This window comes from Aquarana catesbeiana, linkage group LG08 (genome assembly GCF_042186555.1).
Source record: "Aquarana catesbeiana isolate 2022-GZ linkage group LG08, ASM4218655v1, whole genome shotgun sequence".
NCBI lineage: Eukaryota > Metazoa > Chordata > Amphibia > Anura > Ranidae > Aquarana > Aquarana catesbeiana.
Genome location: NC_133331.1, coordinates 53,262,473 through 53,278,477, shown reverse-complemented (window position 1 = coordinate 53,278,477; position 16,005 = coordinate 53,262,473). Strand labels below are relative to the sequence as shown.

General features: G+C 44.1%; 1 protein-coding gene and 1 pseudogene across 1 annotated transcript in view; both read left to right on the top strand.

Annotated features, from left to right (window-relative positions):
* TDRD1 (tudor domain containing 1) overlaps positions 1 to 16,005 on the top strand; it is a 144,277-nt gene that overhangs the window by 33,811 nt on the left and 94,461 nt on the right. The gene's annotated exons all lie outside the window — the stretch shown is intronic.
* Positions 8,691 to 8,809, top strand: LOC141107005 (5S ribosomal RNA; annotated as a pseudogene).

Below are 16,005 nucleotides of genomic sequence, written 5' to 3'. Positions count from 1 at the left end.
GAAATTACAGACGCTAGAGACTACACATAAACAGACCCAAACCAGACAAGTGGAGACTGAACTGAATACGGTTCGGGCGCAGATCACTGACCTACTTTATTATAAAGCTAAAGCTGCAATGCAAATTACCAGGAAAAGAGTATACGAATCGGGTAACAAATGTGGCAGAATGTTGGCACAATCCCTACAGAATCAGAGGACGGCCTCCTATATTCCACATATCTATACACACCTAGGCCACAAAATGACACTTCCACAACAAATTACAAACGAATTCAAATCTTTCTACGAAAAGCTATACAATATCCCCACGACAAGCCCACCGACAGAGCGAATGAGAGAATATTTAACCAACTCCTTAATGCCCACATTGTCAAATGAAACACGCGACTTACTAGAAGACCCTATAACACTAACTGAACTACAAGCAGCAATAGGCAGCACCAAATCGGGAAAGGCCCCGGGCCCAGACGGTCTAACTGTGCAGTACTATAAAACCCTCCTACCATCCTTAGGGACCCACATGGTGGAGCTGTTTAATAGTCACACAGAGGGGGGCGGGTTTCATGACTCCTCCTTGCAAGCCCAGATCTCGGTCATCCCTAAGGAGGGGAAGGACCCGACCCAGTGTGGAAGCTACCGGCCAATCTCCCTGCTCAACACGGATATCAAATTATTTACTAAGATCATAGCATCCAGACTACAGCTACACCTCCCGTACCTAATACACTTAGACCAGGTGGGCTTCGTGCCCACTAGAGAGGCGAGGGACAACACCACTAAGGTGTTGAACTTAATTCACACAGCCAACCGCACAAAAACACCGAGTGTCTTCGTCAGTACAGACGCGGAAAAGGCATTCGACCGTGTAAACTGGGCCTTTATGTTCGAAACACTCAGACACGTAGGGGTTGGGAGGAAGATGCTAAGATGGATCATGGCAGTTTACACGTCACCATCCGCCAGAGTCAGAGCTAACGGGATGCTGTCTGACCCGTTTTCGATCACCAACGGAACGAGACAGGGCTGCCCACTTTCCCCCCTCCTCTTTGCCCTATCTCTCGAACCCTTTCTATGCCACGTAAGATTGAACCCCAACATTAAGGGGGTGGAATTAAACCAAACCCAATACAAGGTATCCGCCTATGCGGACGATCTCATGTTTTCACTTACAAACCCAACCATTTCCCTACCTAATCTACTGAGAGAGTTCGAACTATACGGCAGTCTCACCAATTTAAAGATAAACTTCGCCAAATCAGAAGCTATGGGAGTTAGAATACCACATCCACAGCTGGTGCACCTTCAATCCAGTATTCACTTGAAATGGAATAACAAGTCCCTAAAATATTTGGGCACACAAATCCCCCATAACCTATCACAGCTTTACGCACTAAATTTCCCGCCACTGCTTAAAACGACAAGGGAACTCCTGAACAAATGGGGCGCGGGTTTGCACTCCTGGGTGGGAAGGTGCAACATACTAAAAATGTCCATCCTCCCCAAATTCCTCTATCTTATGCAAGCGCTACCGGTGAACATTCCTGCACCTTATTTCAAAAAAATACAATCGATGTTCTCGGAATTTGTTTGGGCTAAACAGAAACCGAGACTGGCTCACAAAATTTTAGTCCTCCCCAAGCAGTATGGCGGCCTAGCACTACCAGACGTTCGCGCCTACTACCAGGCGGTCCATTTGAGCAGACTGATTGACTGGTGTCGACACCAAGAGACCAAGCTCTGGACTAGCTTGGAACAAAACCAAAGCCAAGTCCCGCTCCGAAGAGCTCCTTGGTGCCATTCAGCCATACCAGCAGAGATTAAGAGACACCCATTAATAGGGAACACCATACTGGTTTGTGCTAGACTGCTTACAAGGACAAACCTGTCATCACTGAATTCCCCTTTATACCCAATACTAGGGAACCCGCTGTTCACACCGGGGCTGCAGGATCAGGTGTTTGGAAACCTGACCAGGTTGGACCTTTACCAAGCATCCCACTTTAGTGCGGGTGGGCGCTGGAAAACGACCGCAGAACTCACTGATCCTGCAGGCACCTACAGACTAGACTTCCTGAGGGCACTCCAGCTGAGTCATTTCCTCCAAACCATTCAACCCCCAACGAACGAACAGATACTCACCGAATTCGAAGACATATGCTCAACCCAGGGGGTCATACCACACACACTCTCCCTGACCTACAACATCCTTAACACTCCCCAAACAGATTTTGTCCCACCAGGACTGATCAAATGGGAAAAAGAACTGAACTTAACATTCAGCCTAGCCAAGAAACAACAGATTCTAAAATTCACACACAAATCTTCTATATGTGCCAAAACTCAAGAGACGAACTATAAAATTTTATCACACTGGTACAGAACCCCAACACAATTAAGCAGATTCTTCCCAACGACATCTGACCTGTGCTGGCGATGCCAAACGGAAAAAGGAACACTATTACACATCTTTTGGTCTTGTCCAGGTCTGACAGCTTTCTGGCAAACAGTAAAACAGACCATACAAAAATTTACAGAATATGATATAACTGATGACCCGGCCTTCTTCCTCCTGCATGCGGCAAACATTCCCATGAAAACATATAAAAAGTCAGTCCTGCGACATCTTTTAGACGCAGCTAAGGCCTGTATCCCACTATATTGGAAATCCACAACTCCACCACCCATAACATTATGGATTAAAAAAGTAGAGGAAATCAAACGTATGGAAGATCTCATCCATACAGCGCAAAACAGACAAGAGAAATTTTCCAAAATGTGGCAGTTGTGGAACATGTTTATATTCTCCAAAGAAGGACAGGCTTTACAAACAACTATGCCAATTTAACCTGATTTGCCGCGTGCTGGATGAGGTGGGCTCAGTGCTGCTGCTACATTACATCAAATTCGATCCATGATCCTGGGGATTCTTCCCCCCCCCCACCTCTGCCTTCCCCCCATATCTCCCTACTCAATATCTCTTCTTTTCTTCTTCTCCTTGCTACCCCTTTCTTCTCCTGCTCGCAGGACCCTTCTATAACTTTTTGGAAAAAGGGAAAAAAGTAGGAGAGGGAGAACACATGGGACTATACTAATTAATCCACCAAGATTCCACAAACATATCTGTCTTGAATGTACTGTATTAAGTAGAAAGTCAGTGATGGAGATGTATTGTTGGATGTACTGTTTGGTCCGTGTGGACTCGCTCTGCCTGTGTTCATAAATAAAAAATTTAAAACTTTTTCGCAGAAGGGAGTTTAACGTTAAACTACGTAAAGGGTTCTTTACTGTAAGAGCGGCAAGGATGTGGAATTCCCTTCCACAGGCGGTGGTCTCAGCTGGAAGCATTGATGGTTTAAAAAAACGATTAGATAAGCACCTGAATGGCCGCAACATACAGGGATATACAATGTAATACTGACATATAATCACACACACAGGATGGATTTGTCTTTTTTTCAACCTCACCTACTATGTAAAGGCTCTATCACGGCCTCAATTTTCTTATGTCAAGTTTGCTTTAAAGTGTAACTAAAGGCAAACATTTTTTTTTAGTTTTGGATAAAGTGTAGAGGGATTAAAACACCTGTCAGTTTTGATTGCTGTCTGTGCCCCCGTTAGGGAGATTCACCCTCTCTATTTGTCCTTTTATCGAAAGTGAAAGTAAAAAAATCCCACATTTTGGGTTGTCCCTAGAAAAGTAATAGAGGGGAAATCTTCCAATAGGTGCACTAGTACTGGTGACAAGGAATTCCCTCCATTTTCAGGTTTTTTTTCTCTCACTTCCTGTTTGGTTATGGGACAGGAAGTGAAGGGAAATCTCTACAATGGGACACAGATGGTGAAAAAAAAATCTGACAGGGGTTATAACCCTCTCTTGCTCTATCCAAAATGAAGAAAAAGTTTTGCCTATAGTTCTACTTTAACCCATTCACTGCCTTCGGCATAAGGTTTACTGCTTAATAGAACCACTTGCAGCTGACCATCTCAGTAAGCCTTCCGTCAGCTGTATACTGTCCTGCTACAGTGGCTATAAAAAGTCTAGACACCCGTTTAAATGTCAGGTTTCTGTGATGTAAAAAAATGAGACCAAGGTAAATCATTTCAGAACTTTTTCCACCTTTTTTGTGAGACCTATAAACTGTACAACTTAAATTAAATTTAAACAGCAAACTTAAATCTTTTAGGTGAAGGGAAGTAAAACTAAAATAATTTGGTTGCATAAGTGTGCACACCCTTAATAAAAGTGGGCAAATATTGCCAAGTCAAGATTTGCCATGCTGATAGACTAATACCCAAAAAGACAGTGCTGTAATAAACTCAAACGGCGCTTCAACAAAGTATTAGTTTAAGGGTGTGCACACTTATGCAACCATATTATTTTATTTTTTTTAATTTTTACTTCCACCTAAAAGATTTCAGTTTGTTGTTCTGAACTGAACCTAAACAGGAGTTGATCATCTTAAAAAATTTTTTTGGGATCCACTAAGGGCAATGTCGTAAAACGTAAAGAAACTCGGGTAGTAGTTTCCTCTTGAAAAGATTAATACGTCCCATTAAGGAAAGCCGAAGGTTGGCCCATGCCTTTAGTTTGGTCTTCATATTCCTCAGTAAGGGGACTAAACAGTAAATGAGGGGGTTGGGAAATTACAATGCCCAGGTATCTAATGTTATCTGCCCACCTGAGGGTTAAAGTGGGATCAACTAAACGGGATGCCTCGAGGTCGATGGGAAGGAGTTGCGATTTTTCCCAATTAACCTTTAATCTGGAAAACTGAGAGAAATCTGAAAGAATATGAAGGGCTTCTTTAAGAGGTTATCCACATACATAGCTACTTTTTCTACTATAGTGCCTACCCGGATGCCAACCACAGTAGAGGCACGCTTCAGGGCCAGTGACACAGGTTCCATCACTATGGCAAACAGTGCTGGCAATAGAGGGCAGCTCTGTTGTGTCCCCCTCCTAACTCGAAAGGGTTCAGAGAGTTCACCCCCCAGTTTAATATGGGCTGATGGAGAGGAATAGAGAAGCTTAACCCATTTTAGAATCTCTGGCCCAAAACCCTTTAAATCCAGGACTGTAAACATGTATGGCCAGGCTACCGAGTCAAAAGCCATCTCAATATCAAGTACAGCTAAGGCTCTGGAGGTAGAATCAACTGAGGGCAACTGTAGGTGAGTAAATACTCTAGGTATATTGATGTCAGTTGATTTCCCCGGCTTAAAACCAGTTTGGTCTATGCTAAGAAAATTCCAGAGTATCCTCAATCTAGTAGCAAGAATTTCTTTAATCGTACATCACGGGACACAGAGCCATAGTAATTACTATGTGGGTTATAGTCCACCTTCAGGTGCTGGACACTGGCACACCCTAAACAGGAAGTTGCCTCCCTATATAACCCCCCCATGCCGGGAGTATCTCAGTTTTTTCGCCAGTGTCTAAGGTGTTGGTCACGAGTAAAGATGTGCTGTGCTGAGCTCCATTGGAGCAATCCTTTCTGGGGCTAACTATGCAGCCGGATCCATTCAAAGTGTCTTTTAGGCCGAATTGAATGGTACCCAGGCCTTGTGTCCGAAGAAACGAGATCTTTGCTTGTAAACGCTTCTCTTTTTAGAGAGCTGGACCCCGGGATCCAGTACTTTGGTTTTTTAATCCATAAAGTTTTACTGGCGGGTGCTATTACAGGCCCAGGATTGTGGGTTCCCTGAGCATCCCCGGTTCCTGAACATTTGTTAACGGAACCCACGGTGAAGGGTGAAGATTGGGTCTGTTGGTTTTACCACAGAAAACCCTGCGGCGGGAAAGGTAAGTGTTTTTTCTAAGAAATGTTAAAATTTTCTTATGAAATGTCTCCTTTAAAAGTAAATGTTGTCGTGCGTAAGTGTCACCACTGGGGGCTGTATGGAGCCTTCTCATGCTTTGCTCAGAGATCACGCTGTGTCACAGAAGCAGCAGACTTTTTTTTCCTCCGGATAGCAGGCAGACCTTCGGTAAGTTTGGGGGGGGGGGGGGGAGGGGTTGCTTTCACCAGACACCCCCCACCTGGGCGTTCACTTCCCCTCTCCACGAGGTTGAGGGAGAGCTAAAAATTTTTTAAATAAAACAATTGGCGATTTTTTTTTTCACTGCCCCTGCACGGCGGTGCGTTTTCAGGTCTACTCCACGCCATCCCTCCCTCACACATAAACTGATCCCATGCTCGCGCGGGAAAATGTTTTTCCAAAGAGAAAGGAGGGGGGCGCAATGCGATGGAGGGGGTGGGGTTTAGCGCTGCGTTGGCGTCCTTCAACGCCGGCACGGGAGTGTGTTGTTAAAACTCCATTTGTGCTGGCTGCAAAAATTGTCGGAGGGACACGAGCAAAGAGGGAGAGGTTGGTGACACAGGCATTTCCTATTGACACATTTACTATTTGCATCAGGCTGAGCATTAATAGCAGCGGCAGTGCCTGACTATTGCTCAAGCAGTGGATGCGATTTCTTCTGGTAGTACCTCTGCTTTGTGCATTGGGCTAAGGTCAGAAGGGGGGGTTAAAACACCCCCAAAAAAGAGCTAAAGGGTGTCCCTCAAGCTCTGGAAAGCCTACTCATCTCTACAAATGGCATCCTCCACCTGACAGGGGGTGGCTGGTAAGAGTGAGCATCGGGGCCATGAAATGTTTGCAATTGTTTTCAACACTGCAGCCCCTGTTTGTTATTAAAAATATTTTTTTTTTTCCCCGCCAGAATATGATTGGAAAAAAAAAAGTTAGCGGCTTTAATCACATCCCAGTGTGGGACAAAATGCAACAGGTTCTCTTCCATTACCCAGGACCCTCAAACTGAGGAACTAGGGGCAGGAGAAGATGAATTCCCTCAGGGGACCGTGGTGAGGCTGATGACTCCTCTTCTGAGGTGTCAAATGCGGGAGGATCAGCGTTCACAATCTGTAAGATTGATGGTGCAATCTCTTGCTGAATAGTCTGCTCCACATTTATGTACCCTTAACTGAGTGTTTAGGTTCGATAAAGCCTCCTCAAGCTGTTCATGCCTTTTCCTGTCCATTCATTGCTGGAAAAGCATTTTTTTGGATCACCCAGATAAGCATTATTTTCCCTCCTAAATTGTTTTCACACTTTATCCTATGGTGGAAAAAATTCACTAAGTAGGGTACACCAGCAAATAATGCTGCTATATCCTCTGTGAATAAGAGTTTGACTTGTCTGGCAGACAATGCTCAAATGCTTAGGGATCCAACGGATAAAAAGTTTCAATTCCTTTAAAAAAAAAACAAAACAAAAAAAAACACTTTTTTTCACTGTCAGATTGAGTGTCTCAGCCTGCGGTGACAGTAATTGGTTAATCGTTGAGAGACCAGTTTAAACAGGTGTTCAAGGTTATCCTGCTCAGCAGGCCCAGGATCTGGCAGCTTTATGTTTGCAATAGTTGCTATGAGAGATTCTATCCTTCAGGCCTTGTACCCTTCGCTAAGCACCCAGCTATTTGGGAATGTTCTGGATAATACATCCAAACAAATTCTAGTGGAAAAAGTACCCCTTTTGCCATTTAAGAAAAGGAGTAAAGGTATTTTTGTTTTAGAGCTTCTTCTCCTGTGCCAGGGGCATCAGCCTCCAGACAGTCATGACGGCTTCCGCCGTCAGGCTCAAAAGGTAATCCTCAGAGTTAACCCCAGGGACAAAAGAGGTCTTGGGGGAGGAAACCTACAAGATACTGAAGCCTCCTTATGAGGAGGCGCCCCCGCTCGTTCAAATAGGGGGAATTCTTATGCAGTTCCCAAGGATCTGGCAGGAAGAGTGTCGAGAGGAATGGGGGACTTGTCCAATAGCTCCAAGGTACAAACTGGAGTTCTAAGAGTTCCCTGTCTCCTCGTTTTCTCAGATCAAACATTCCTAAGGATCCAAAGAAAAAAGTCTTTCTCTCAAGCATTGGACCATCTTTTGGGTTTGGTTCAAACCTCTTTTTCACGGTTCCAAATCCGAATGGACATTCTGGATCTCAAAAATCTAAATTCAATTCCTGAATATAACCACTCTTTTCACATGGAGTCAATCCAATCAGTTATCTCTCTCCTACAAGGAGAACTTCTGGCGTCAATCGTCATCAAAGAGGCAAACCTCCATATGCCTATTTCCTCGCTCACTAGTAATATGTACTTTTCAAGGTGGAAAATCTTAATTTTTAGTGTGTAGCTCTGCTTTTTGGTCTAGCTTACTGCACTTTGAGTGTTTACAAAGGTTCTGGCCCTTCTGCTAGCCAGATTAAGGGCCCAAGGTATAACGATCATGGTTTGCCTAGACGATCTGTTCTTCATAGACCAGTCGGTAGCCTGCTTAGACCAAAGTATGGTCACCTCATTCAACTACCTGGAATATCTAGGTCTGATTCTCAACCTAGAAGAAATCTTATTTAAAACCAGGAAGAAGGCTAAAATACTTGGGTCTGATCATAGATACACCCAGAAAAGGGTATTCTTGCCCCAGACAAAGATCAGCGCCATAAGGGAACTGATTAAGATGATCGAAGCAAGATGAATTCTTTTATTCAGCTTTGCATGAGGTTGTTGGGAAAGATGGTGGCTTCATTCAAGGCCGTTCCTCATGCTCCGTTTCATTCAAGACTGCTGCAAAACTGTATCCTATCAGCTTGGAACAAAGGGTTCAAGCTCTAGATTCCTAATGTCTCTGATTCCAAAGCCTATGGCCACATCACCCTGAAAGCTCCCAATCTCATCGGATCTTGGAGGCTAAGCAGGGTCAGGACTGGTTAGTGCCTGGATGGGAGACCGCCTGGAAATACCAGGTGCTGTAGGCTGGGTGCGCTGGAGCCTCGGTTTATGGTTGATAACCAAAAATCTGCAAAAGGGAAAATCCTTCCTTCAGTTACCTGGGAAATGGTAACAACATATGCCAACCTTTTTTGGGGTTGGGGAGCAGTCCTGGAAGAGGCAACTGTCAAGAGAAGTGGCCCAGATCAGAAAGGGCCTTTCCCATTAACATTCTAGAAATTCAGGCAGAGCACTTGGTCCTGAGGGCCTGAAAGTTCCGTTTACGGAATTGTCCTGCCCAATGCCATAGCAATGGCCTATATTAATCACCAAGGGGGCACAAGAAGTTGTGCAGCCCAGAGAAAGGTGAATCATATCCTATCTTGGGCAGAAAACAATGTACTTTGCCTATCTAGAAATAAAAAAATTGGCAGGCGGACTACTTGAGTCGACAGCAGTTCCCGCGAGAATGGTTCCTTCACCTCGATATCTTCCTGTCAATATGTCAAAGATGGGCGATCCCAGACATAGATCTGTTTGCATCCAGGTTCAACAAAGAAATCGACAACTTTGTGTCAAGAACAAAGGATCTGCTAGCATGCGGAACAGATGCCTTGCAATTCCCGTGGAATCGGTTCTCACTGATTTATGCATTCCCTCCTATTCTGCCTGCGTCCACGACTTCTTCGGAGGGTCAAGCAGGAAGAGAAGTCGGTGATTCTTGTGGCCCCCAGCGGGGCCCAGGAAATCTTGGTATGCAGAGATCATAAAGATGGTAGTAGGGGATCCATGGACCCTACCGCCACGGCCAGACCTTCTCTCGCAAGGTGCGGTATTCCATCCTACTTTATAAACGCTAAATTTAACAGTTTGGCTATTGGGACCCACACTCTGAAGTAGCGTGGGCTGTCAGGTTCAGTGATTAATTTCTTGGTTAATGCATGGAAGCCGTCCTCCATAATTATATATTATGGAGTCTGGGAAGCATATGTCTCCTGGTGTGAAACCAGGGGTTGCACCTCAGGAAATAAGTCAAAGATAGAATCCTTGACTTTCTGCAGATGGGGTGAGAAATAAAGCTGGCCTTGAGTGCTTTCTAAGGACAGGTTTCTTATCAGTATTATTTCAACGACTACTTGCTCTGCATTCTTTGGTTCGTAACTTTATTCAGGGGGTAACATGGTTTAATCTCCAGTTAGGTCACCCCTGAACCCTTGTGACTTGAATTTAGTTTTGTCGGCATTACAAAACAGCCCTTTTTTGGGCCGATACAACATTCCCTTAGTCCTTTTTGACAAGGAAACTATTTTTTCTGGTAGCCATATCTGCTGCAAGAACGGTATCAGAATCGGCTGCTCTTTCTTGTAAAGAGCCATATTATTGTTTTCAAGGATAAGGTGGTATTTCGTCCTTATCCTAACTTTTTACCAAAGGTAGTATCAGGTTTTTATCTGAACCAGGATATTGTTCTACCTTCATTTTTTTTTCCAGAACCTTGTTCTATGGAAGAAGAATCACTACATTTTCTTGATGTGATGAGAGCAGTCAAAGTCTACTTAAAGGCGACTACTCAGATTTGAAAAACGGATGTTTTGTTTGTGTTGCCTGAAGGTCCTAAAAGAGGACAGGCAGCATCGAAATCTACTGTTTCTAAATGGATTCGACAAGTAATCATTCAGGCTTATGGTTTCAAGAGGTGGATTCCACCCTCTCAAATCAAAACGCACTCCTCTAGGGCTGTTAATGCTTCGTGGGCAGTGCATCACCAAGTCTCCATGGCTCAAATCTGCAAGGCCGCAACTTGGTCTTCAATCCATACATTTACCAGATTCTATCAGGTGGATGTAAAAAGATGTGAGGATGTCGCCTTTGGGCACAGTGTACTGCAGGCAGCAGTAAAAGTCCTCTGATCTCATGGTGCCCTTCTTTGTTGTGTCTCCCTCCCCTCAGTTGGCATTGCTCTGGGACATCCCACATATTAATTACTATGGCTCTGTGTTACGTGATGTATGATTAAAGAAAATAGGATTTTTATAACCGCTTACCTGTAAAATCCTTTTCTTTTGAAGTACATCTTTGGACACAAAGGTCCCGCCCCTCTTTCTGCTATACATGTGTATTGCTTTGCTACAAAACTGAGATACTCCCGGTATGGGAGGGGTTATATAGGGAGACAATTTCCTGTTTAGGGTGTGCCAGTGTTAAGCACCTGAAGGTAGACCATAACCCACATAGTAATTACTATGACTCTGTGTCCCATGATGTACTTCAAAAGAAAACAATTTTACAGGTAAGCTGTTATAAAAAGCCTATTTTTAGTTAGGATTTTTAGATCATAGTTTAACAAGGAGATGGGCCTATTATGAGGCACAGTTGGACAGATCTTTCCCTGATTTATGAATTAACACAATATGTGATTGATACATGGAAGGGGGTAGGGTTAAATGTTCTATACAGTGAGAGTATAAACTATGGAGCTTGAGTGCAAGAGTGGATGCATACATCCTGTACCATTCTCATGGGATGCCATCAGGGCCTGGTGATCTTTTGGGAGGAAAGGAGCAAATCGCTGCTTCAATATCTTCAATCGTGATGGCTCGATTAAAGAAGAGGAGCCTATTTTCTGTTAAAAAAAAAAAGAAGAGGAGCCTCATCTGCTGTAAGCAAATTCAAAGCGCCCGAAAATTCCTGGATTGCGACATCATATGGGCCCGAAATGGGCTCTCATAGAGTGCCAAAATAGTGCATAAACCTCTGCAATATACTAGCAGGGTCGGAGGTAAAGATGCCATCAGCACCTCTTATGGCCGAATGTACAGTTTGAGGCCTAGCATCTGCCTGATAATGTTAGTCAGTAAAATTTCCCATTCTTGTCCCCGGATTTGAAGATTCTGCCAGCTAAGGAACGCAGATCGAGATGTGTCACAGAGGGCATGTGGTGAGACAAATCGAGTCTCGTCTGTGCAAGCATACCAAAGTTGTCTGAATTCGGAGACTCAGAAAAAGTTATAGCTGCCTTAACTTCACACTCCAGCTGTTGTATCTGGGAGGATTGATCAGATCTGGCAGCTTTAATTGCGGATATGTGTGCTTTTAAAAGCATTCCACACCACTGGGAGAGAAGCTGAACCATCACTAAGTTCCCAATCTTGTGTCATCTTGGGAGAGACTAACTCCCCAACCTTCAGGTCCTGCACCCATTTCAGCGCTAACTGCCAGCAGTTAGAGTGGCTGACTTTTTTCAATGTGATGCATAACTCCAGTGGGGCATGGTCAGACAGGCCCGAAGGCAGATAGGATACACTCTTGACTCCTGCTAGTGCCTGGGAGTTACCAAAAGCTGTGTCAATGCGGGAACCAGATACGTGTGTAGTGGAGAAACGTGAATAGGCCCTAGTCTCAGGGTGTTTCCAACACGAGGGCTCTGTAAAGTCAAAGGCCTGGGACAGGTTGGCCAAATCAGGAGTATAAGCCCTTAGAGGAGTCAATCTGTGCATCCATAGTAGAGTTAAAGTCTCCAGCAATGTATGACAAGGAGAAGGTTAAGGGAGCCAGTTTATAATGGCATAGAGCAGCTGCTGGTGAAAGGAGAGAGGGATAAATGCAAAGACTATTGCCTTAATTTCAAGCAGTAGAACAATGTATCTCTCTTTGGTCAGTAATAATGTGTAGGACCTTGTACGCTAGTGATTTATTCAAAAGGCTAGACACACCTCTAGCATATCCTGAGTATGTAGCATGCAAGGCTTGTTGTACCCATGACCTGAGTAACTCCAATATCTTGTTGCCCATTAAGTGAGTCTCCTGTAAAAACATTATATGTGGTCTAGAACGGGTTTGATATTTAAACATGAGCGATCTTAAACTTGTCATTAAGACCCCTGACATTCCAGGATATCAGTTTTAAATCCATATCTCGGACACAAAAATAAGGGACCAAAACAGGATAACAGTATAGCAATAGAACAGATACAAAAGGCAGAAAAATTCACATCCCCAAGCACAAGCTTTTGTTACCACCGAGGTAAGCCAGTAGAAGGGTGTAGAAGTCCAACTTGTACAGTCTTATGTGAACAGCTCTCCTAACATAGAAGCTTCTAGACATGAAAGGATGGGAACTTGGCAATTGGGAAAAGATGTGGTAACTTGGAGATTCATCCATAGATTAAACCCCAAATTGACAAGAGACCGTGAATACCCCACACATTTTAGAGGGTGACCCCTGTAGGCCATATCCGTTGTCCGAGCGGTCTAATGATGAGGAGCCACAGTTCCCGGCCCCGTAAATGAAGATGAAAAAACTGAGGCACAAGTCAGTATAGACCACAGGAAATGCATAACAATTTAGAGTAAGAACAATACGCAGAGTTGCCCCCGAGACTCACATGGTAGAACAGCACACTGTCTTTAACATAGCTTATTGAGCCAGGCATCTGCTTCAGCTGAGGTGTCGAAAAATTTGGTGGGGCCCTCATGTGGAATTTGCAGACAACTAGGGTAGAGCATTCCATATTTAATATTGCGGTCTCGTAGTCGGGGGCGAACATCAGTAAAGGTTTTACGCTTTTTCTGGTGTTCCAGAGAGAAATCGGGCAACAGCATGATGTGTGCGTTACCATATTGTATATTCAGGTGCTTCCTGGCCTCCGAGAATATACGGTCTTGATCGCGTTAGTTTAGGAAACTTACCAGAAAAGAACAAGGAGGGGCCCCTGGGGTAGGTCGACCCATTGTGACTCGGTGGGTGTGTTCCTCCACATATGTCGGGGAGACTTTAGCTAACCCCAGCAGGTCTTTTTTAAGAGGGCTTCTGCAAAATCCACTGGACGATCCCCGTCCAAACCCTCCGGGAGGCCCAGCACCCTAACATTATTACATCTCATACGATTTTCTGCATCATCCGATTCCTCCCCTAGAGATTTTACCGTGTTTTTCAATTCAGTGAGCAGGTCAGTATGTTGCCCTGTTCGATCCTCCACCACCGAGATACATATTTCAGATTCCGAGAGGAGGCCTGGCATTTTATCTAGATCATTCATAATAAGATTGCAGTCTTCCGCCAGATGATCAATCCTTGCTAATAGAGATGTTCTGCTGATTTCAATTGTAACCAAGACCATGTTTGCATCACCTGTAGAAGACTGGGACAGAGGAGGCAGGGGAGATTTCCTCCATATTGGCTAAGGCTCAAACTTGTCTTGCATACACACGGTCACACAAAGTTGTCGGAAAATCCAATCGTTCTGAACGCGGTGACGTAAAACACATACGTTGGGACTATAAACGGGGCAATAGCCAATAGCTTTCATCTCTTTATTTATTCTGAGCATGCGTGGCGCTTTGTGCGTCGGATTTGTGTACACACGATCGGAAATTCCGACAACGGATTTTGTTGTCGGAAAATTTTATAGCCTGCTCTCAAACTTTGTGTGTCGGAAAATCCGATGGAAAATGTGTGATGGAGCCCACACATGGTCGGAATTTCCGACAACAAGGTCCTATCACACATTTTCCATTGGAAAATCCGACCGTGTGTACGGGGCTCCCAGCATTCACCGCTCATTCCCGCACATGCTCAGTGGCATCCTGGGAAGCCTGAGACTAGCTCCCAGGAGTCTGGGAGAGGCTAGAAACACGCCTAATCCCACGGGAGGAGAACCAGGAAGTGCAAAGAAGAATAGAAAAATAAAAGGTAATTACGGCGATTTAAATTTTTTTAAACGGCATGTCAGCATCTAGGCAAGGAAGAGAATACATACAGATATTGTTCAAAATTTGGGTGGAACCCCGCTTTAAGTATGTAAACAGTAAAAAAGGGAGGACAGACCATATTGGCCCCATAAAGAATGAGGAAGGACATCTGGTTACAAAAAATGGGGAGATGGCAAAGGTATTGAATTTATTCTTCTCCTCAGTATTCACAAGTGAATCGGGGGGCTTCAGTAACCAAAACTGCAGTGTTTATCCTCATGACACAAGACAGGAAGCACCTACATGGTTAACAGAGGACGGAATTAAAATTAGACTTGAGAAACTTAACATTAATAAATCACCGGGACCAGATGGCTTGCATCCGAGGGTACTTAGGGAACTCAGTCAGGTGATTGCCAGACCGTTGTTCCTAATTTTTACAGACAGTCTATTGACTGGAATGGTACCAGCTGATTGGAGAAAAGCCAATGTAGCACCAATATTTAAAAAGGGCCCAAAAAACATCCCTGGGAATTACAGACCAGTTAGCCTAACATCAATAGTATGTAAACTCTTGGAGGGGATGATAAGGGACTATATACAAGATTTTAGTAATAAGAATATCATTAGCAATAATCAGCATGGATTCATGAAGAATCGTTCTTGCCAAACCAATCTATTAACCTTCTATGAGGAGGTGAGTTGCCATCTAGATAAAGGAAGGCCCGTAGACGTGGTGTATCTGGATTTTGCAAAAGCATTTGACACAGTTCCCCATAAACATTTACTGTACAAAATAAGGTGCGTTGGCATGGACCATAGGGTGAGTACATGGATTGAAAACTGGCTACAAGGGCGTGTTCAGAGGGTGGTGATAAATGGGGAGTACTCAGAATGGTCAGGGGTGGGTAGTGGGGTTCCCCAGGGTTCTGTGCTGGGACCAATCCTATTTAATTTGTTCATAAACGATCTGGAGGATGGGATAAACAGTTCAATCTCTGTATTTGCAGACGATACCAAGCTAAGCAGGGCAATAACTTCTCCGCAGGATGTGGAAATCTTGCAAAAAGACCTGAACAAATTAATGGGGTGGGCGACTACATGGCAAATGAGGTTCAATGTAGAAAAATGTAAAATAATGCATTTGGGTGGCAAAAATATGAATGCAATCTATACACTGGGGGGAGAACCTCTGGGGGAATCTAGGATGGAAAAGGACCTGGGGGTCCTAGTAGATGATAGGCTCAGCAATGGCATGCAATGCCAAGCTGCTGCTAATAAAGCAAACAGAATATTGGCATGCATTAAAAGGGGGATCAACTCCAGAGATAAAACAATAATTCTCCTGCTCTACAAGACTCTGGTCCGGCCGCTCTGAACTTATTCTCTCTGGAGAAGAGACGCTTGAGAGGGGATATGATTTCAATTTACAAATACTGTACTGGTGACCCCACAATAGGGATAAAACTTTTTCGCAGAAGAGAGTTTAATAAGACTCGTGGCCACTCATTACAATTAGAAGAAAAGAGGTTTAACCTTAAACTACGTAGAG